This window comes from Camellia sinensis, chromosome 1 (genome assembly GCF_055761805.1).
Source record: "Camellia sinensis isolate YWXY chromosome 1, ASM5576180v1, whole genome shotgun sequence".
Classification (NCBI taxonomy): domain Eukaryota; kingdom Viridiplantae; phylum Streptophyta; class Magnoliopsida; order Ericales; family Theaceae; genus Camellia; species Camellia sinensis.
In genome coordinates this window covers 247,208,924-247,232,336 of record NC_138961.1, presented here as the reverse complement: position 1 = coordinate 247,232,336, position 23,413 = coordinate 247,208,924, and the positions used below count along the sequence as shown (strand labels likewise).

Sequence of the window (23,413 nt, the reverse complement as noted above, 5' to 3'; positions counted from 1 at the left end):
GCTTGCGATTTTAGTGATGGCAAAGGACACTTGAAGGCTTTTGCAGAGTCTTGTCAATCTTATCTTATTGAGATGCCGACACAGATACTTGATGCTGTGCTGATGATTTAGGTACATATCTAAAACTCAGTTTGAAATTTCGTTTCAAATTTTTGTACGATGCATAGCTTCCTTGCTTACTTATCATATTAATGTTCATAATCCATGCTGCCTTCGAAATTACCCCTAAGATTAGTTTATAGTTTAATGAATATTTATTTGAGACTTGGTTTTTTGTTTGCACTTCTCTTTTTAATTGCGTGTTATTTTTGAAATATGAATGACTGAGTTCTTCTTTTATCGCCTCATGATCAAACGGAACCATGCATACCCATTTGTAAGCCTTTTGGTTCGATCCAATAATCTTACATGTAAACAAGCCACCACTACAACAATTTACACTTTTAGTGCCTAAGCGTTTTTTAGTCGCCAAAAGTTTTAGAATAGGCGACTAAAAGTTATATTGGTCGCCGTTGAATATGGTTTTTAGCTGCTAATTTTTTTAGTAACTGTATCTTAATTATTGGTGACTAAAAAAAATTAGTCGCTAAATATGCCACAATAGGCGACTAATAATTGTTTTAGTCAGCATTAGATCATGTTTTAGGCTACTAAGGTTGCGTTTGGTAGAGTTTTGTAAATATGATTTGAAAGTATGAGTTGTATTTTGAGTTTGTGAGTTGTAGAATTATGATTTGGGTGTAGAAAATTTGTTTGGTTATGGTTTTTAAATAGAGTGTTGAATTGAGTGTGGAATTGAGTTTTGAAAGTTTGATTTGACATGTGAAGTACGAAAATTTGTTTGGTTATGAGTTTTGGAAAGAGTTTTCATAACTTAATTCAAATTATTATAACTCATAACAAAACATACTACTTTCACACTATTGAAAATTCTAATCAACACTAATAACCAAACTCTTTTTAAAATTCAATTAAAAAAAATTATTATTAACAGAAAATAACATTAATCAATTTTTTAATTGAAAATACTACAAAGGAAATAATTTTTTTTCAAAATAAATATTCAAAAAATTTAAATCATAAATATTTAAATAATTTAAATAATCTAAAAAATTTAATAAGTAAAAAATTAAAATAAATATTCCAAAAATCTAAATAGTTAAAATTTAAATAATTTAAATATTCAAAAAATTTAAATAATTTAAAATGTTAATATTTTAAATTTAAAAACAATTCTACACTCAAATTGTAACCAAACACATAAAACAAAAGTCAATTAAGAAATTATTTTTAAAACTCATAACCAAACGCATAACTCGAAACTCCATACTATTTTCACAACTCTACACCAAAATCATAACCAAATACATAACAAAAAAATTAAAATATTTATAAATATTTTTATAAAATAGAGTTTGAATTTATTTTTATAAAATATTTTAAAATTTTAAAAATTAGAATCGTAATATTTTGAAATTAAAATATTTTAAAAAATTTAAAAAAGCATAACAAATTTAAATATTAAAATATTTAAAATCTTAACAAAATTAAAATATTTTTAAAATATTTAAATATTTAAAATATTTAACAAAATTAAAATATTAATTTGAATTGAGTTTTGAAAAGAGTTTTGAATTATGTGTTTGGTTATGAGTTTTGAAAAGTAATAATTATGTTTTAAATTGAGTTTTAAGAAATGGGTGTAGAATTATGATTTGAAAGCTCCAAACAAACAACATACTCAAATCAATGGGTGAAACCATATTTTGAGAGGCTTTCCAAACGGAGCCTTAATTTTTGAGACTTATTTGCTTATCATTTTGGTTCACACCTCTGTAATCATTTTGTGAGTTCAAATTATAATAGAAAAAAGTTGATGAAATGAATATTAAGTTCATATGTAGCACTCACCAAACAAACAAACGTGCCATATGTACTGTAAAATTTTAATCTATTAGTTACGATTAATATAAACAAATCGAGAGGTGAAAAAAGACATTAGGGGTTATTTGAGAATTGATTATTTTAATTGATTTTTTTTATGTTTTAGGAAAATATGTGTAAAAAGTAAAGAAAGTGATGCGATTGGATGTTTTGACATTTTGACTATTTTCATCAAAAACTCTCATGCCAAACAAGCTCTAAATATTAGAATTTTGATCGATCATGTCGAGATTTCTATTTGATTTCATAAGATTATATTATATGATTAAAATTTTAAAAACTAATAGTCTATACCTATCAAATTATTTAAGTTTATTAAAAAAATATATATATCAACCATTTGTGAAGTTAAAATAAAAATTTATTGATGTAGATTTTTTAATAATTTTTTTTATCACTCTTGATTAGCAATACCTCCACTGTCAAAATGCTGTTTTGGTTTAAATTATCAAGCCTCTTTGATTTAAAAATTACTTTGAAAACTTCATTTATTAATACATTATTTTTATCCTTTCTTTTTTACGTGGGACAAAGTTTCATCAAGATAAATAAAGAAATATAAATTAAATTTTTGAAAATTTGAAAATAACTTCAAATTTTCTAAAATAATTCAATAAAATTGACCATTGAACGACAGCAGTTTGGAAAAATATTAATATGATGTATTCAAAGTTCATGTCCAAGCTATATATTTGTTATTATATCATTTGTTTCAAATATATGGGTTGCCATCCCACATCGATTGCAGATAATATTCTCAATTATCTTGTTTGAAATATGTGTTGCCATCCCACATCGATTGTAGATAATATTTAGAATAGACTTATAAGATAGCATTGGACACTTCCATTGTGGAGGCGTCCTTGGAAAATCAAAGGAATAAATCCGTGAGGCTTGCCAGCTATCATGCTTAGGCCAAAGCGGACAATACTTCTAGGTGTTGGTTGAGCAACATGTTGTCCATCCCTCAAGGTGGTAGTTGGGCTATGTGGCCAAAGCGGAAAATACTTTTAGGTGTTGGCTGGGCAATGTGTTGTCCATGCCTCAAGGTGGTAGTTCGGCTATGTGTTCGACATGAACGGACGGCTACAAATAATGTACAAGTCGTCCACAATACCTCCTTCATCATAGAAGCGCCTTTTTATTAAAAAATACAGCCCACATAATCAAATTCTCAATAAATTTTTTGACCTTTTTTTTTTTTGGACAAATAGATTTACTAGTCAGGTTATTAATAGATTCAATAATGAGAATCAACCATGATTAGATTGGGATAGAAAAACACAACCTTAGAGCTGGCAAATCTGAATGGCCAATAATATTTCATGTACCTCAATGCACAGGGTCGTGTCTAAATGCAAGCATCATAATCAAACATTCAAGTTTTTCCATAATATACTTTCACACCTAAAACTAATCCCTACTGTATAACAATTTGTTGGAAATGGTTGAAAAATTCTGGGTAAAAACATAATTTTTTCCTAACTTTAGTCTATTATTTAGGTGGGACCCGTGCGTCTATTTTGGCGGGTCTAAGTGGTAACGCATTCTATGCTACGTTGTGATTCACGTGGTATATTTGGTTGCTCAAAACCATTATCAGGTGAATGGAAAATTGAAGCCAAAGTGAGCTCCATGGAAATGGAGTTTTGGTGGAAATTCCTTAAGATCGGAAAATGGCTTGTCCCACATTGATTTGATGGAAAGTTTTGAGTGGGTTTATAAGGCATGGGATTGGACCTTGGGGTGTGCCCCAAGGGGTGCCCAAGTTTTGTAGAGAGGGAGGTTATGGGCAAAATGGGCTTGACCCATTGGATCCAAAAATCACCACACGGGCTTGACCCATTGGGCAAAATGGGCTTGACCCATTGTCTCAAATCATTTCTTTTTATACGGTCAAACTTATCGTATGACAAATAAATAATTTGAAATATGTGGAGGGAAAAATAGGGACATAAGATCTTGTGTGGCTAAATGATTGGCCTTACTAATGTCATGCGCACAATTTATTAGCCTCTATAGTAAGGTAGTTCAGTAAAAGCCATGGGATATTTTTGAAAATTTAATAATGCTAATACACTAAGTGAATGATCTTAAACGGAACTTCTTTGAATGAACCGTACATCCAATATCACCTGGTTGTGCCAGTTTCAAATGAACCGTACATACAATATCGTGCATGAATGAGAAAAAAACCTGATAGGTACAATGCAATACAATGCATGATGTTTAAGGAATGCAATAAACAAACCTAGCGGCGCTTTAGAAAGCACCTCATGGGGTGAGTTGCGATGAACCACTCTACTTCGATGGGGATCTCCCCTTGTGCTCTTCGAACACTTACCTTCAACTTACAGTATAAAGGTTCTGATATGCTGACAAGGAGCAACATCTGCATGTAGAAACCACAAATGCCGTTTTTCATCCTAATCATATTCATAACTTTCCCTAGGAACTCATTGCAAACACAACCAAGATGCCTCCGGCAGGGAATGGTACTCAGGAAGAGCACATCTGATTGTCATTCTGGCTTTGAAACAATCAACACAGTATTCTGTTCACTCTGAACACACAGCTCATACAGCACACTGCTCATTCTGAACACACAGCCCGTAACACTATACTCTGTTTCTTTTGAACATACAGCTCATAACACAGGATTTTGGTCATTTTGAACACATGGCTCGTAATAGCACACTGCTCATTCTGAACACACAGCCCGTAACACTGTACTCTGTTTCTTTTGAACATACAGCTCATAACACAGTATTTTGGTCATTTTGAACACATGGCTCGTAACAGCACACTGCTCATTCTGAACACACAGCCCGTAACACTGTACTCTGTTTCTTTTGAACATACAGCTCATAACACAATATTCTGGTCATTTTGAACACACGGCCCGTAACAGCACACTGCTCACTCTGAACACACAGCTCATAACACAGTACTTGGTTTATTCGGTACACAACTCATTCCGAACATATGGGATGTGGTGACAGAACTTGCAGAAGTTGAAACAAGCTCAGACGCTCCAAATTTTCCCTCTTTTATTTTGCTTTGCAGCCCGAAACTTTCATAGCTTCAGATGGGTCCTGGTTTTTACTGTTCTCATATGACCTGGGTTGAACCCTGCGGTTTTATGAAAGAACAAATTTTGTTTTGCACAAATGTGGAGAATGGCACGGCACTCTGAGCACAAAATGAGTTTTTGAAAGTGAGATGAGAAAAGGGTTCTTAACCGGGTATTGAGCATATAACTGACCACAGCCAAAACGACTCAACAACGGAAAACAAAAGGTAGAACAACCTAAACACAACTCAACAAAGGAAAAATAAGGTAAAACAACCTAAACACAACTCAACAAAGGAAAAACAAGGTAAAACAACCTAAACACATCTATTGACACTCAAACGACTCAAAACAAGAATCGAAACAAACAAAAACACACAAACACAACACTCAGCTGTGTTATAAAGACAATAGACCTCTTGGTGCACGAGGAGCCAGTTTCTCCGGGTATTGTTTCCCACCCTTTCTCACTTGTGATTCTTACATCACTCGGCCCTCAAGCTCTGTTTTTTCTGAAAAAGCCATTTTCCTCACTTTTTCTCTCAGCGCATATCTCTCTATTCTTCAATCTCTCATTTTTTATCCCTCCCCTGGGTGGTTGATGGATAAGCAGGAAGTTATGGGCTCTTGCCCTTGGTATTCTACCATATTCTTGTTCTTGTTCACAACAGTGAATTTCTCCCACAGAGGGGTTATGCTACAATTGGGTGTGTAGCAAATCTGCAGCTGACATCGGTTAACGATGCTCTGCTGGGAAGTTTGGACGTGACCAGATCTATCCAGATGAGGGAGTGGAATATCTTGATCCATTCCAGTTCGTGCTTCGCACTTGGCTCGATACCTCGCTGCTTAGAGGATGAGAGAACTTTCTGCCTTTTTGCGGTTAGCTTCAGTGGTACCTTTTTACGGTAGGTATGAGTGCCCTTCTTGGCGAGTATGTTGTCAATGGGGAAAAGACAGAAAATCTGGCTCAACTGTGCCCCTAGTTCATCATTTTGACCATTTTTTTTTGTTTTTGGCTTTTTACTAAAACAATTTTGACCAAATGAGAGTTAGATTAACATGCTTATTCGATTTTCTGATTTGAAATCATGCAAGTCAGGTTATGAGCACAGAAAAATTTCCTTTTTTGGGTCCAAGAAATGGTCCAGTTTTGGAAAAATTGAGTAATTTTCGAGAAAATTAGTCAACTTCATTAAAAATTCTCAAAACTATTTTTACAAATGGCCATTGCTCAACGAACGCAGAATTTACTCTTGAGATGCACAACCTCATATCCAAAATAATGAAAAATTGTCCCTTGTCTGAACGACACTGCATGGCAACTGAAAGTTGCCCCTAGAAAAGTGGAAGGGGGCTTAAATCATTACTTCAGAAGACTGTCACAATAAAATGGAAGTTTTTGCACTGTTCAAGAAACATGATCAACAGTTTAGAAGCATAAGATCAGTCACTCATTCCAAATCAACATTATTTATCTTTACACGTTAACTACCTCTCCCAGATTATGTTGTAAGTAGGAGCTTTGTGCACAAGGTACAACTATATATGTTAACTTGGAGGAGAACAAAGATATACGTTAACTTTACCAAAAACATTATTAAAATATTGTTGATTTAGAAAATTTTACTAGAGTTGTCTTGACCCCAACCTATTTCACAATCTAGACCCATTTCTCCCCAAGTCACACACCTCACAAGAAATAGATGATGAAGTAGAAAATTCAATTATAAGCCTAGACTTGGAATGGAGGCTCCGAAAACCTCCATTTGAAATAGAGGCTCTATACTAGGAAGCTTCCATTGCAAAAGCCGCCATTGGAAATTTTATAATAACTACAATACATTAAAAAATAATTGGCCTTTATATAAGAATCCATTTTGAATAGTTACTTGATTGATATTCAAAGTTTCTTGAATTATGATTATCTACTGAATATATACTTGTGTCCTACCTTTTTATTATACAGGAATGTTCAAATGAGTTTTTAGAGCTAGTGGTTACATAATTTTTGTATGATGCCATTCACACCTTACAACTGGAAACTTAACGTTTTCCATTTCCTTTCATCTCAAAATTTATTTTTCACTCTAGAACAATTGAAATAACCGGAGAGAGAGAGAGAGAATAATAATTTAGGGTGATGCAAATAACACTCACTTATGTTTCTTGATAGCATTATCAAGTTGACTGACCATAAGCGGAAAGGACACCTTAATACTCTGCAATAAGAAAATACCTTGAGCATACTTTATCAAGAATGAAAATGAAAGCACACTAATAAAAATGCTAAGAGGAGAAAAATGAGAACTTGAATTTCTACAGCATCAGAAATACAAGAAATGCCTGAGATTGAAAGGTAAATGTAAAAGAATCTAATTGCAACTATATATATATGTATATATCATAGCATCAAGTAAAGCAATTTCGTTATTGACATTTTAAAACAAAGACCCTTGTAAATCACAATTACTTTTCCAAGTTACACACTCCTCAAAAATTGAATTTTGTTCCTAAATAATAATAATAATGCCAATAGAGAAGAGGGTAAGAGGTACCTAGCCTTAACCCCATTTATGGAAATGTTGTTTCTGTAATAGGTAGGTATCTATAGAGATTGAGATACAGAGAACGAGGGTTCTTACTTCTAACCAACGAGAGAGAAATGAGAGATGGTGATGATAACGATGATATGGCCACAATGTTGGTGATCAAAGAGAGAGCCAGCTCCTAACCCCCCAAAGCAGGACACACAACCACTGGAACCCCAAATTTTTTCTTGATAAACTCAAATGCCTCACTGAACCCAAATTTTTCCCCTGACAAAAACAAAGAGAACTGCAAAATTAGCTAGACAATCTACCAATGCAACTCCAAATTTACTGCAATTTGAAGAAATTAAACAAAAAAACAAGCTAAACAGGAAATTAAACTAAATAAGTCATATAAACCCTAAAGCAAGAGTGAGAAATGGGGAAATAGAGGAAAGGGGAAAGAGAGAGAGAGCAAGCGAGAAACTATTTGTATTACGGCGGTGGCGGTGGCGATGTGCGACTTATGGTGAGCAACAATGATGAGCGATTGCAGTGAGATGAGATTTGGTGGTGGCTGGTTCTGTGTGTGTGTGTGTGTGTGTGAGAGAGAGAGAGAGAGAGAGAGAGAGGGGAAGAGAAGAGAAGAACCCCTATTTTCGAAAATACTGAGAAGAACTGGACGCCAATCTTTTAATTTTTCCCACTAAAATTTTATATACCTTTAGCAATTAAACTTGTTGTTTGTCGCCAAATGTTAATTTATGACAGACTAATTTATTTCGCAACCAAACATTTAACTAACCGCGGCTAATATTTTTGTCACCAAAAATAACTATTTTGGCGACTAAAAGTATTTTGGTCATCGAAAATAAATATTCTAAGACCAAATTTTTGGTCACCAAAGATAAAAGTAAAATTTGTATTTTTTATTTAGTGACTAAATTATTTTAGTAGGCAAGAATTACCTTACAGCGACTAAAATTTTTTTTTTGTCACCGAAAATTAATATTTGTTGACCAAAACTTTGGTCGCCAAAGTTTAATGGCAAACATTATGCTAGCTTTTGGCAACTAAATTTATTTTAGAAGCCAAAAAATGGTATACCACGACTAACAAAAATTTATATATCATTCATTACTTAAGATCCAAGAATAATTAAAACAAAAAATTAAAAATTTTGCCAAACGGGCCTTACGAAGTTGAAATCGAGATGTAAATATAATTTGTTTTTTTCAGTTTAAATAGAATGGTTCACGACACTACAACTATAATAAAACTACACAATTCAAAGGATTTGTAAATTCATACCAACTCAACTCGAGTCAATGTCCGAACCCACAAACAAATTAAGAATATTATTTAACAGATACCCAAAAAATAATAAATAAATAAATTCAATTTGATACAACTCGTTACAAATATATTATTAACATCACAGTTATAAGAAGTATGCTATACAATGGTATTATTAAATTTCAAAAATATCCCATAGCGTTTACTCAACCACCTTACTATAGAGGCTAATAAATTGTGCGCATGACATTAATAAGGCCAATCATCTAGCCACACAAGATCTTATGTCCCTATTTTTCCCTCAACATATTTCAAATTATTTATTTGTCATACGATAAGTTTGACCGTATAAAAAGAAATGATTTGAGACAATGGGTCAAGCCCATTTTGCCCAATGGGTCAAGCCCGTGTGGTGATTTTTGGATCCAATGGGTCAAGCCCATTTTGCTCATAACCTCCATCTCTACAAAACTTGGGCATCCCTTGGGGCACACCCCAAGGTCCAATCCCATGCCTTATAAACCCACTCAAAACTTCCCACCAAATCAATGTGGGACAAGCCATTTTCCGACCTTAAGGAATTTCCACAAAAACTCCATTTCCATGGAGCTCATTTTGGCTTCAATTTCCCATTCACATGATAATGGTTTTGAGCAACCAAATATACCACGTGAATCACAACGCGGCATAGAATGCGTTACCACTTAGACCCGCCAAAATAGACGCACGGGTCCCACCTAAATTATAGACTAAAGTTAGGAAAAAATTCTGTTTTTACCCAGAATTTTTCAACCATTTCCAACAAATTGTTATACAGTAGGGATTAGTTTTAGGTGTGAAAGTATTTTATGGAAAAACTTGAATGTTTGATTATGATGTTTGCATTTAGACACGACCCTGTGCATTGAGGTACATGAAATATTATTGGCCATTCAGATTTGCCAGCTCTAAGGTTGTGTTTTTCTATCCTGATCTAATCATGGTCGATTCTCATTATTGAATCTATTGATAACTTGACTAGTAAGTCTATTTGTCCAAAACAAAAAGGGTCAAAAAATTTATTGAGAATTTGATTATGTGGGCTGCCTTTTTTAATAAAAAGGCGCTTCTATGATGAAGGAGGTATTGTGGACTATCTTGTACATTATTTGTAGTCGTCCTTTCATGTCGAACACATAGCCCAACTACCACCTTGAGGCATGGACAACACATTGCCCAACCAACACCTAGAAGTATTGTCCGCTTTGGCCTAAGCATGATAGCTGGCAAGCCGCACGGATTTATTCTTTGATTTTCCAAGGACGCCTCCACAATGGAAGTGTCCAATGCTATCTTATAAGTCTATTCTAAATATTATCTACAATCGATGTGGGATGGCAACACATATTTCAAACAAGATAATTGAGAATATTATCCGCAATCGATGTGGGATGGCAACCCATATATTTGAAACAAATGATATAATAACAAATATATAGCTTGGACATGAACTTTGAATACATCATATTAATATTTTTCCAAACTGGTGTCGTTCAATGGTCAATTTTATTGAATTATTTTAGAAAATTTGAAGTTATTCTCAAAATTTCAAAACTTTAAGTTATATTTCTTTATTTATCTTGATGAAACTTTGTCTCACGTAAAAAAGAAAGGATAAAAATAATGTATTAATAAATGAAGTTTTCAAAGTAATTTGTAAATCAAAGAGGCTTGATGATTTAAACCAAAAAAGCATTTCGACGGTGGAGGTATTGCTAATTAAGAGTAATAAAAAAAATTATTAAAAAATCTACATCAATAAATTTTTATTTTAACTTCACAAATGGTTGATATATATATATATATTTTTAATACATATAGCATGCTAGCCACTAAAAATCCACTAGAAATAGTATGGCTCAAAATAGCAAAACCAGGGGAGAGAGGGTCATCCCTATCTCATTTTGGCACTCAAAATAGCATGCTAGCCACTAAAAATCCACTAGATTTTAGTGGCTAGAAGGCCAAACAATGGTCAATGCAAAGGCCCTAATGCATGGCTCAAAATATGGCAAAATGAAGCATGCAAGGGGGGTAGATGACCCCCAACAGAAAAATGATCTCAAACAAACATGTTAAGGACCTCAAAATAAGACTTTTTTTAGTTTACACCAAAGCTCGAAAATGCTTGCAAGTATGGCTAAAAGATGGAGCAAAATAAAGCTTAAAAGATGGAATAGGGTGTTACCCTTGTAGCTCAGCAACTCCAGCAGCTTATGGACCAAAAATACAGCTCCTTAGGACCTCTCAAGACCCTCCAAGAAGCTTAGGTTGGTGTTAGAGGTGTTAGGCTAAGAGGTAGTGAGCAAAAGGGCAAGAACTTAGCACTTTTGAGCCCCAAAATAGCAATACAAAGGGAGAGATATATATTTGCCATAACCAAAATCTGAACCTTTTCCAATGAGGGACAGGGCCTCTCTTATAGCCAAACGGGTCCAAAGCTTCTCAAAAAAGCTAAAACACAGCTTGAAGATCCTCCATAAACGTGTATAGAGGATCCATTCTGTGCCTTCCAGCTGGCACAGCTGGCAACAACTCACAGAGACAGAACTAAGGGAGGCAGGCCGACCAGTTCAAGTGGTCAGCCGACCACTTGCCCTGGTTGGCCGACCAAGGTCAAAAGGTTCAAGTCTCAAAAGCTGGTTAGTAGCCTCCTAAGGTGGTCTCCTCACTCAATGCAAGCTAGTGATATGGTGGAAAACCAGTAAATGTGGCTCAAAAGTCAAGGAGACCAGCTACCTGACAAGAAAAATTGACCAGCGGGGAAAAGTGGTCTCCAAGAACAAAAGGTGGTCTCCCACCCTTGTACCACCTTCCAAACAATGAAAATAGGGTCCATGCCAAAAATGAACCAAGACGGATGCAAAACGAGGGTTCGGGAGTCAAAACGCGCAGCCGGGTGCCCCGAAAACTGATTGTTAAGCGTCGAAAGTGGCGTGCGACCACGAAGGTGGTCTCCCGGGCCACAGTGTCCCTCTAGAGAGAGGAAACAAAGGTGTGTGCCAAAAATCGGAGCAAACGGAGAAAGTTAAGCGGTCCCAAACCGAGGCGCACGACCGACGGCTCCGAAAACCAGAAACTGGTCTCCAAACAGGAACTGTGGTCTACGACCACGAAAAGTAGCCTACGGCCACTGAGAGATGGTCTACGAGACCTCTCCCTCCCTTCGGGAAGAGAAAACAAGACCTGGTTCACAAACCAAGGCAAAGCACAAAAGAGTCCCGAGGTCCGGAGGCAAGGCTCTCAGCCGAGACTTTGTAACCACAGAATGAGCACAACATGTGTCATCACCAAGCGCTCAATTGATGACGTCTAAGTCTTAAGGTCGGTCAAAAATGGGGTGTCTATAGTTGCCCCACTTTGACAGAACTCGAAGGTCATAAGTGACGGGAGTGAATGTTAAAGCCCAGAGACGACCCATTTTTGACAAGGCCGAAGACTTAGACAAACAGGCGAGATAAACAAGAGATGTGCCCGCAGGTAGGGACAAAATGCAAGAGACATGCACAAAGCCGGTCATAACTTATGATCACGCAAAGAAAGCTGTAACGAAGCATAACATGCAACAGTTTTAAGCAAGCATACACAAATCTAACTACATTACATGCAGAAAGGGTGCAAGAGAATTACTGCAATTCTCACTGCGAATACAGTGTGCATGTGTGATAAATACACAAAACGAACGTGGTGTGATAGATACACAGAGTGAGTAAGCATGTGCGATAGATACACAAAGCGAGTGCAGTATAGATAAAGTGTGATAGATGCACTTAGTGAACAAAGTGTGATGGATACAAAAAAGGTGACCACGAAGTGTGATAGATGCACTAACTGAACAAGTATGATAGATATACAAAAGGTGAACACAAAGTGTGATAGATGCACTAAGTGAACAAGTATGATAGATACACTAATAGGTGAACACGAAGTGTGATAGATGCACTAAGTGAACCAGTGTGATGGATACACAATAGGTGAACACGAAGTGTGATAGAAGCACTAAATGAACAAAGTGTGATTGATACACAATAGGTGAACACAAAGTGTGATAGATGCACTAAGTGAACAAAGTGTGATGGATACACAAAAGGTGAACACAGAGTGTGATAGATGCACTAAGTGAACAAGTGTGGTGGATACACAAGTTGTGAACACAGAGTATGATAGATGCACTAAGTGAAAAAGTGTGATGGATACACAAGATGTGAACACAAAGTGTGTGATGGATATGCGAAAGGTGAACACGAAGTGTCATAGATGCACTAAGTGAACAAGTATGATAGATATACAAAAGGCGAACACAAAGTGTGGTAGATGCACTAAGTGAACAAGTGTGATGGATACACCAGATGTGAACACAAAGTGTGATAGATGCACTAAGTGAACAAGTATGATAGATACACTGAAGGTGAACACGAAGTGTGATAGATACACTAAGTGAACAAGTGTGATAGATACACTGAAGGTGAACACGAAGTGTAATAGATGCACTAAGTGAACAAGTATGATAGATATACAAAAGGCGAACGCAAAGTGTGGTAGATGCACTAAGTGAACAAGTATGATGGATACACAAGATGTGAACACGAAGTGTGATAGATGCACTAAGTGAACAAGTATGATAGATACACTGAAGGTGAACACGAAGTGTGATAGATGCACTAAGTGAACAAGTATGATAGATACACTGAAGGTGAACACGAAGTGTGATAGATGCACTAAGTGAACAAGTATGATAGATACACTGAAGGTGAACACGAAGTGTGATAGATGCACTAAGTGAACAAAGTGTGATGGATACACAAAAGGTGAACACATAGTGTGATAGATGCACTAAGTGAACAAGTATGATAGATGCACTAAAGGCGAACACAAAGTGTGATAGATGCACTATGTGAACAAAGTATGATAGATACACTAAAAATGAACACAAAGTGTGATAGATGCACTGAGTGATCAAAGTGTGATAAATACACTAAAGGTGAACACAAAGTGTGATAGATGCACTAAGTGAACAAGTGTGATGGATACACGAAAGGTGAACACGAAGTGTGATAGATGCACTAAGTGAACAAGTATGATAGATACACTAAAGGTGAACACGAAGTATGATAGATGCACTAAGTGAACAAGTATGATAGATATACAAAAGGCGAACACAAAGTATGGTAGATGCACTAAGTGAACAAGTGTGATGGATACACAGAAGGTGAACACAAAGTGTGATAAATGCACTAAGTGAACAAAGTATGATAGATACACTAAAAATGAACACAAAGTGTGATAGATGCACTAAGTGATCAAAGTATGATAGATACACTAAAGGTAAATGAAGTAAATAAAGTGTGATGGATACACTAAGTGAATGAAGTGTGATAGAGTTTGAATTTATTTTTATAAAATATTTTAAAATTTGAAAAATGAGAATCGTAATATTTTGAAATTAAAATATTTAAAAATATTCAAAAAATTAAAAAAATTAAAAAAAGCGTAACATATTTAAATATTAAAATATTTGAAATCTTAACAAAATTAAAATATTTTTAAAATATTTAAAAAATTAAAATATTGATTTGAATTGAGTTTCGAAAAGAGTTTTTGAATTATTTGTTTGATTATGAGTTTTGAAAAGTAATAATTATGTTTTAAATTGAGTTTTGAGAAATGGGTGTAGAATTATGATTTGAAAGTTCCAAACAAACAACACACTCAAATCAATGGGTGGAACCATATTTTGAGAGGCTTTCCAAACGGAGCCTTAATTTTTTAGACTTATTTGCTTATCATTTTGGTTCACACCTCTGTAATCATTTTGTGAGTTCAAATTATAATAGAAAAAAGTTGATGAAATGAATATTAGTTCATATGTAGCACTCACCAAACAAACAAACGTGCCATATGTATTGTAAAATTTTAATCTATTAGTTACGATTAATATAAATAAATGGAGAGGTGAAAAATGACATTAGGGGTTATTTGGGAGTTGATTATTTTAATTGATTTTTTTATGTTTTAAGAAAATATGTGTAAAAAGTAAAGAAAGTGATGTGATTGGATGTTTTGACATTTTGACTATTTTCATCAAAAACCCTTATACCAAACAAGCTCTAAATATTAGAATTTTGATCGATCATGTCGAGATTTCTATTTGATTTCATAAGATTATATTATATGATTAAAATTTTAAAAACTAACAGTCTATATCTATCAAATTATTTAAGTTTATTAAAAATATATCTATGTATGTATATATCAACCATTTGTGAAGTTAAATTAAAAATTTATTGACTTAGATTTTTTAATAATTTTTTTTTATCACTCTTGATTAGCAATACCTCCACCGTCAAAATGCTATTTTGGTTTAAATCATCAAGCCTCTTTGATTTCAAAATTATTTTGAAAACTTCATTTATTAATACATTATTTTTGTCCTTTCTTTTTTACGTGGTACAAAGTTTCATCAAGTTAAATAAAGAAATATAAATTAAAGTTTTGAAAATTTGAAAATAACTTCAAATTTTCTAAAATAATTCAATAAAATTGACCATTGAATGACACCAGTTTGGAAAAATATTAATATGATGTATTCAAAGTTCATGTCCAGGCTATATATTTGTTATTATATCATTTGTTTCAAATATATGGGTTGCCACCCCACATCGATTGGGGATAATATTCTCAATTATCTTGTTTGAAATATGTGTTGCCATCCCACATCGATTGTAGATAATATTTAGAATAGACTTATAAGATAGCATTGGACACTTCCATTGTGGAGACGTCCTTGGAAAATCAAAGGAATAAATCCGTGCGGGTTGCCAGCTATCATGCTTAGGCCAAAGCAGACAATACTTCTAGGTGTTGGCTGGGCTATGTGTTGTCCATGCCTCAAGGTGGTAGTTGGGCTATGTGTTTGAGATGAACGGACGGCTACACATAATGTACAAGATAGTCCACATTACCTCCTTCATCATAGAAGCGCCTTTTTATTAAAAAAAGATAGCCCACATAATCAAATTCTCAATAAATTTTTCACCTTTTTTTTTTTGGACAAACAGATTTACTAGTCAGGTTATCAATAGATTCAATAATGAGAATCGACCATGATTAGATCGGGATAGAAAAACACAACCTTAGAGCTGGCAAATCTGAATGGCCAATAATATTTCATGTACCTCAATGCACAGGGTCGTGTCTAAATGCAAGCATCATAATCAAACATGCAAGTTTTTCCATAAAATACATTCACACCTGAAAGTAATCCCTACTGTATAACAATTTGTTGGAAATGGTTGAAAAATTCTGGGTAAAAACAAAATTTTTTCCTAACTTTAGTCTATTATATTGGTGGGACTCGTGCGTCTATTTTGGCGGGTCTAAGTGGTAACGCGTTCTATGCCGCGTTGTGATTCACGTGGTATATTTGGTTGCTCAAAACCATTATCGGGTGAATGGGAAATTGTAATACCCTCAAAATAAACCCATAAATCATACAATCTTGACATTCTTAGACATAAGAGAATAAAGCATAATTTCATTCATCAGAATATTCATTACAAAAGTATTACATGTTGACAACAAAAGTAAATGCCATATAGGCTTACAACTTTCCAAGTCAACACTTGGTTACAAAAGGAGAGTACTAACTCTACACAAAATAAGCCCTTGGCTTGATAGACATGTAATACAACAAAAACAACAAAAAGGGTCTAACAGTCTCAAGCCTCCCAAGCTACGTCCTTGGAGGTAGCATAGCACATGCACCTGAAAATGATGTCCCATATAGTGTGAGCCAACGCCCAGTAGAGATATACTAAACATAATATGAGCAATAACTAAAACATTAGCATTTGATAAATGTTTAACTCCCATAAATCAATTCATAATTCATTTCAATTACATGACACATATATCCATGTTTCATTTCTCTTTCCTTTACTTAACCGATTCTCAATTTATAATCGTGGCTCAGAACCTGGCCAAACAATTTGGGTGAGATTACATCTCATATCAAAAATACTTTCATACATCACAATAGATACACATATTTGTTGTATTAATATTACATAAAACAATTCCAAACTTCACAATGGATACACATATTTGCTGTATCAATACTTCAATAGATACACATATTTGCTGTATCAATGGAGTACATCCCCTATCTCCTTCCAAACAATATCCGGTTTAGGAGTCCATCCCCTATCTTCCCCTAAACCGTGGAGTACATCCCCTATCTCCTCCCACACAACACAATGTATATAAGCATTTATCATATACATGTTCAATCAATACACAAATTTGATGTATTATTCCATTCATCATAATCAATGACATACAACTGATTAGTTTTAATTTGCCTAATCATCATGCAACGTCTACAACAATCAAGACTATCCTCCACCGATAGCCCAAAGTAATTATTTCTAAACACACAATAATTATATCAACAGATAATTTATCAACATTTTCAAAGGTGAGTGATTAATGAATCCAACTCCATCATTCTACCTTATATTGAGTCAATTTCATTATTTCCACTCAATTTCATATTCCCATAATAAATGTCATTAATTACACTAATGATCCAAATATACCCAAACATGGCATTTTTCCCATTTTCTCAACATTGACCCAAAGGTCCAAATATTATCAACAACATCAATAACCTCCCTTTTTAGACCCAAAACACATATGTTTGAATCAAAAGAACAAAACCCCTCTTTCCAATATAACACATCACCAATCCTAACTTCCCAAATCAAACCATTTATACAAAAAGTTCAACATCTATGTTAAAGCTCATAAAAATGAGTAGTTATCCCTACCTCAAATTTGGAGCTCAAAGGAGGAAGATGAAGAAATTCGAATGCTCCAAACCCCAACATTTTCGGATCAAATTGTAGCCCTCAACAAGCTCCACACTTTTTACAAAGGCTCAAGGATAGAAGCTCACTCCTACTAGATTAAACCCTAGAGAGAAGTTGGAGTTTTAGAGTGTGGTGCTCTCCAAAGGAGGTTTTGAAAAGTAAGAGAGAGAAAGAAAGTGTGAAAAGTGATTTAAAATCACCCAGCTGCAATCTGATATACGACTAGTTCGCTCGAGTGGAGAATAGGACGCTCGAGCGTCAAGCACAAAAACTGAACCCCCTCGAGCGGAAGAATACCCGCTCAAGCGTCAAGACACAACTGCAAAACACACCCGCTCGAGCGTAGATTACACTCTTCCAGTACTTTTACAGACAAAGAACACCCGCTCGAGCGCAAGGATACTCGCTCGAGCGCGACCCACTCGAGCGTAAGGAAATCCGCTTGAGTGTGAAAGACACATCTGCAGTACTTTTGCAGATGGACAAACTACTGAAGGTGTGCAAACTTCGCTCGAGTGCGAAGGGATCCGCTCGAGCGGACCACAAAAAATCTGGGCAACAAGAAATGGGACTAAAGCTCAACCAACCTGTTCGAAACACGCCCAAGACATTTCTAAACTCCAATCCAAAGCATTAAAGGACGGAAATGAAATACAGACAACCACAACTATCAACGGAACCGAGTTCGGAATACAGTAAATAAGGAAGGAAAAATAGGGATCGCTATAACCTCCCTTCCTTAAGGAATTTCACCCCCGAAATTAAGTACAAGTTTTCAAAAACAAGTTTTTCTCAATTCTCAATAACATTACCAACCAACATTCCAAAACCTGACCCATTACCGGTCATCCCATCTCTTTTCAAGAGGCAAATTACAATATATATAACTCAATATGCATTATTAACATGCTTTCCTTGACATTCAACAAATTTCAATACATAATCCACAATTCAATTTCACATTCAATGCCAATAATATATTTGCATTTCTAAAACAAAATTAGCATATGCGATGTTAAAATAAACTTCCATTTCAAGGCCAGTTCCATAATACTTTCATAAATCAAAACATATACAGTGTTTTACAACTTAAGACATATCCCATGCTCTTAAAGTTCATCAATATTACAAAATTCCCAATACAAGATTACACATCAACAAACATATCCGGATATTTTTCACGGACCTCCAACTCACATTCCCAAATGGCTTCTTTCACTCCGTGATGTTTCCACAAAACCTTTACCAAGGGAATGGTCTTGCCTCTCAAGACTTGATCCCATATATCCAAGACCTGCACCAGTCTCTCCTTATACGAGGCATCCTCGTCAACCTCTAAGTCGGTCCAATCTAATACATGCGATAGATTCGGCTTGTACTTCCGAAGCATACTAACATGAAACACGTTTGTAGACACCCCATTTTTGACTAACCTTAAAACTCAGACGTCATCGATTGAGCGCTCGGTGATGACACATGTTGTGCTCGTTCTGAGGTTATAGAGTCTCGACTGAGAGCCTTACCTCCGGACCTCGGGACTCTTTTGTGTTTTGCCTCGGTTTGCGAACCAGGTCTTGTTTTCTCTTCCCGAAGAGAGGGAGAGGTCTCGTAGACCATCTCTCAGTGGCCGTAGGCTACTTTTTGTGGTCGTAGACCACTGTTCCTGTTTGGAGACCAGTTTCTGATTTTCAGAGTCGTCGGCCGTGTGCCTCGGTTCGGGATCGCTTAACTTTCTCCGTTTGCTCCGGTTTTTGGCACACACCTTGTTTCCTCTCTCTAGAGGGACACTATGGCCCGGGAGACCACCTTCGTGGTCGCACGGCACTTTCGATGCTTAACAGTCAGTTTTCAGGGCACTCGGCTGTGCGTTTTGACCCCCGAACCCTCGTTTTGCATCCGTCTTGGTTCATTTTTGGCATGGACCCTATTTTCATTGTTTGGAAGGTGGTACAAGGGTGGGAGACCACCTTTTCTTCTTGGAGACCACTTTTCCCTGCCGGCAAGTTTTTCTTGTTAGGTAACTGGTCTCCCTGACTTTTGAGCCACATTTACTGGTCTCCCACCATATCACTAGCTTGCATTGAGTGAGGAGACCACCCTAGGAGGCTGCCAACCAGCTTTTGAGACTTGAACCTTTTGACCCTGGTCGGCCTGCCTCCCTCAGTTATGTCTCTGTGAGTTGTTGCCAGCTGTACCAGTTGGAAGGCACAGAATGGATCCTCCATACGCGTGTATGGAGGATCTTCAAGCTTGTGTTTTAGCTTCTTTGAGAAGCTTTGGACCCCTTTGGCTATAAGAGAGACCCTCTCCCTCATTGGAAAAGGTTCAAATTTTGGTTAAGGCAAATATATATCTCTCCCTTTGTATCGCTATTTTGGGGCTCAAAAGTGCTAAGTTCTTGCCCCTTTGCTCACTACCTCTTAGCCTAACACCTCCAACACCAACCTAAGCTTCTTGGAGGGTCTTAAGAGGTCCTAAGGAGCTGCATTTTTGGTCCATAAGCTACTGGAGTTGCTGAGCTACAAGTGTCACGACCCCAAACCGCCCCTAGTAGTTTGGTGCTGTGATGGCCAGTAATCCGTGATTACCGAAGGCCAACTTCAAAAATTCACACACAATCAGAGTATAGATATAGGGGGCTCACAAGTGCGGAAGCAATAATCTAAAATACAAGTGGTCCATAAGAGCAGTGCATAAGTCAAATGAAATGGCATACATCTTTACATAGTTATACAACTTGAATACAAATAGAAATGAAGTACAAAAATACATATTATATCTTGGAAAAAGGCTTCTCGAGCTGACATGTTCAAAATACATAAGCTTCAAAAATTGCCGACATAAACAAAAACACTTGAGCCACAAATCATGAAACATAATCTTCTAGTTTGCCGACATCCTCACTGTCGGCATAAACAAACATGCAAAACACACATCTCGGTGTAGCCGACTTCTTGCTTGTTACCTACATATATACATAGGGAGGGTGAGCTTGGATACTCAGTGAATGGCACAAGTAATAAAGGGGTTAAATGAATGATTCCCGAGGTCTTTCAAAACAATACATAATATATCTTTGTCAAAACCATACTTATCATAGCTTGTACAAAATATGAGATAAATCTTGTTCATCAAACTTGATCTTACAAAACTTACATACTTAACATGCGTCAAATCTTAAAACATGGGGTGACAACATTCCGGACAAAACAAACAAAGGTGCCACGAAAGCTTAGAGTCCCCTGGCACGTACGGACTTCACATGTGTGCTACTAATGCTTATAGTCCCTTAGCACGTACGGACTTCACATGTGTGGTACTAATGCTTATAGTCCCTTAGCACGTACGGACTTGTACCACAAATGCTTAAAGTCCCTTGGCACGTACGGACTTGTGCCACAAATGCTTAAAGTCCCCTGGCACGTACGGACTTTCAAAGATTGACGTCAAAACAAAGCTCACTTGATAACTTGCCATTCAAAACAAAGCTTATACTTGATACATAAAATAGGGATATCATTCACGCTTAACAAATACTTTTATCAAAACAAGGCAAAGCTTTATCAAAACCTTAAGAGCATATCTTTATTAAAAATACCACTCACATAGTTCTTGGGACGTCGGGATCAAGGCAAAGGTCCAAGTCCTACAAACACATGGCAAAGTCTATTGCATGTACTCTAAAAAACAAGCTTTACATGAATGCAAATGATCTAGGGAAAACATGCTGGAAAACATCTAGCGAAAACATGCTGGGAAACATCTAGGGAAAACATGCTGGGAAAACATGCTGGAAAACATGTTGGGAAAACATGTTGGGAAAACATGCTGGAAAACATCTAGGGAAAACATGCTGGGTACCAACCAGGTCCTGGAATGGATGCACAGAGATGATCTAGGCTAAAACGACCTAGCTGGGTGAACTCAAGAGGTCTTGGCCGAGGTCCCACACCTCTTGGCCGAGGTGTGGTTACCTAGGCTTCAGTATGCAGCTGCCTGCCGAGGTGTTACAAGGTGCCGGCATGGGTGTACCATGGTCGGCCTAGGTGTGCATGCAAGATAAACTAACGTGCAAGTGATCATGCAAGGTAGACCAAGGTGTGTGATCTAGGCAAGAGGGGTCTCGGTGATCACACCTAGGGAAATGAAGCCTGGAAATCTGGGTTTCCTCCTTGAAGAACATGAAGAACATGAGCATGAAGAACATGAAGAACATGAATGCTAAAATCATAACTTGTTATTACAAGATCTGGGATTTCATGCTATGAGTTCGAAAACATGGACCTTGGTACCCACACTTGAAGATCATATGAAAACAAACACGAAAACATGCATATTGATACAAACTTTCGGATTAAAACATGGTTTTTCCTCAAGAACACATGAATATCACTTTCTCTTTCTAAAACCGAACTTCAAAGCAATGCATGGTTCATGAAACATGCTAGATCATGCAATGCAATTAGATCAACATAAAGAATAAGAAGAGTAGATCACGAATCTAACCTTAAAACATGGATCTAACGGTTCGATCTCTAGGGATCAAGCTTGGAAATCTACCTCTCTCTAGAACTCCTCTTCCTCTCTTCCTAGAGCTTCTCTCTCCTCCTTAGAACAAAGATATAGAAATGATAAGTTTCTCTCTTTGACGGCTGATTTAACACTCTACCGGGACACGTGGCACTACCGGATTGGTTCTCCTAAAAAAGGTGACTAAGTGACAAGACATGTGTAAGACAAAGTGTACTCAACAAGCTAGATGGCAAGGGCACTCCGGCAAGTAATGATCTCGGCTAAGGACAAAGGCTTCGGCAAGTAAGGTTCCAATGACCTCGGCTAGGAAGGATAACACTTGACCTAGCTGTGCCACACCTCGGCCTAGATGTGCCACACCTCGGTCTAGGTCATTCCAGTCCCGGAACAAGATCACTAGGTGCAAGGATCAGGGATCTAGGACGCCTAGATGATAACATCTCGGCCCAGATGATGCACATCTCGGCCTAGGTGATGCACACCTCAGCCTAGATGATGACATCTCGGCCAATATGCCTAAGTGATGGTGGAGGTCAACCAAAGTGGTTCCAACATGGTAGGTGTGACCTAGGCTTGACATGACCTAGGTTGGCATGACCTAGGCTTAACATGACCTAGGCTTGGCATGACCTAGGCTTAACATGACCTAGGCGTGGCATGACTTAGGCTTGACATGACCTAGGCTTGGCATGACCTGGGCTTAACATGACCTAGGCTTGGCATGACCTAGGCTTGGCATGACCTAGGCTTAACATGACCTAGGCTTGGCATGACCTAGGCTTGGCATGACCTAGGCTTGGCATGACTTAGGCTTGGCATGACCTAGGCTTAACATGACCTAGGCTTGGCATGACCTAGGCTTGGCATGACTTAGGCTTGACATGACCTAGGCTTGGCATGACCTAGGCTTAACATGACCTAGGCTTGGCATGACTTAGGCTTGACATGACCTAGGCTTGGCATGACTTAGGCTTGACATGACCTAGGCTTGGCATGACCTAGGCTTAACATGACCTAGGCTTGGCATGACCTACGCTTGACATAGCAAGGAAGGAACAAAACATGCATACAACACTTAGGCAAATCACATAAGCACAAAACAAGACAGGTACCTTTACTTAGGCAAA

The 23,413-nt window shown here is 36.7% G+C and overlaps 1 long non-coding RNA gene across 2 annotated transcripts; it reads right to left on the bottom strand.

Annotated features, from left to right (window-relative positions):
• Window positions 1-7,428: 7,428 nt before the first annotated feature.
• On the bottom strand, window positions 7,429-8,362 carry LOC145805605 (uncharacterized). 2 transcript variants are annotated; one of them, XR_014347919.1, is made up of 2 exons: window positions 8,036-8,362; window positions 7,429-7,836 (listed from the first exon to the last, which is right to left on the bottom strand). It is a non-coding gene; the product is annotated as an uncharacterized LOC145805605 (long non-coding RNA). The 2 variants fall into 2 exon arrangements; XR_014347920.1 differs by having other exon boundaries at window positions 8,048-8,362.
• Window positions 8,363-23,413: the final 15,051 nt, after the last annotated feature.